The sequence below is a fragment of the Crocuta crocuta genome, unplaced genomic scaffold (assembly GCF_008692635.1).
Source record: "Crocuta crocuta isolate KB4526 unplaced genomic scaffold, BGI_CrCroc_1.0 scaffold1476, whole genome shotgun sequence".
Lineage (NCBI taxonomy): Eukaryota > Metazoa > Chordata > Mammalia > Carnivora > Hyaenidae > Crocuta > Crocuta crocuta.
This window is the reverse complement of record NW_027529211.1, coordinates 9,744-10,595: the sequence shown is the minus strand read 5'-3', so window position 1 is coordinate 10,595 and position 852 is coordinate 9,744.

Here is an 852-nt window from a genome sequence, read left to right as displayed (position 1 = left end):
CTGGATAAAGAATTCTTGGCTGCATATTTTTTCGATTTAGTACATTGAATACATCCTGCCACTCCTTTCTTGCCTGCCAAATTTCTGTGAATAGGTTTGCTGAATATATGATCTGTCTTCCTGTGTAGGTTAAGGACTTTTTTCCCTTGCTGCTTTCATAATTCTTTCCTTGCCTGTGTATTTTGTGAATTTGACGATGATATCCCTTGTTGATGGTTGGTTTTTGTTGAATCTGTGGGAGCCATCTGTGCTTCCTGTATTTTGATGTATGTGTCTTTCCCCAGGATAGGGAAGTTTTCTGCTATGATTTGCTCCCATGACCCTCCTACCCCTTTGTCTCTCTCTTCATCTTCTAGGACATCTATGATTCTGATGTTGTTTCTTTTTAATGAGTCACGGATTTCTCTGATTCTTAAATTGCTCTTTTGCCTTAGTTTCCGTCATTTTTCCCTGCTTCATTATTCTCCATAAGATTGTCCTCTATATCACTGATTCGCTGCTCTGCCTCATGCATCCTTGCTGCCGTGGCACACATTCGAGATTTCAGCTCAGTTATAGCATTTTTTATTTCATCCTGACTAGCTTTTACTTCTTTTATCTCCATAGAGGGACTGTAATCTATTTTTGACCCCATTCTTATTACCATGATTCTAAATTCTGGTTCAGACAACTGGCTAGTTTCTGTGTTGATACAGATCTGTGTTGGCTGTCATTTCTTCCTGCTCTTTCTCTTGGGCTTAATTCTTTCATTTCATCATTTTGAAGGAAGAAAAGGAATTTATAAGGTAAAAACAATTTAAATTAAAAAGTTGAAAACAACACACACACACACACAACATATAATTGATGCTA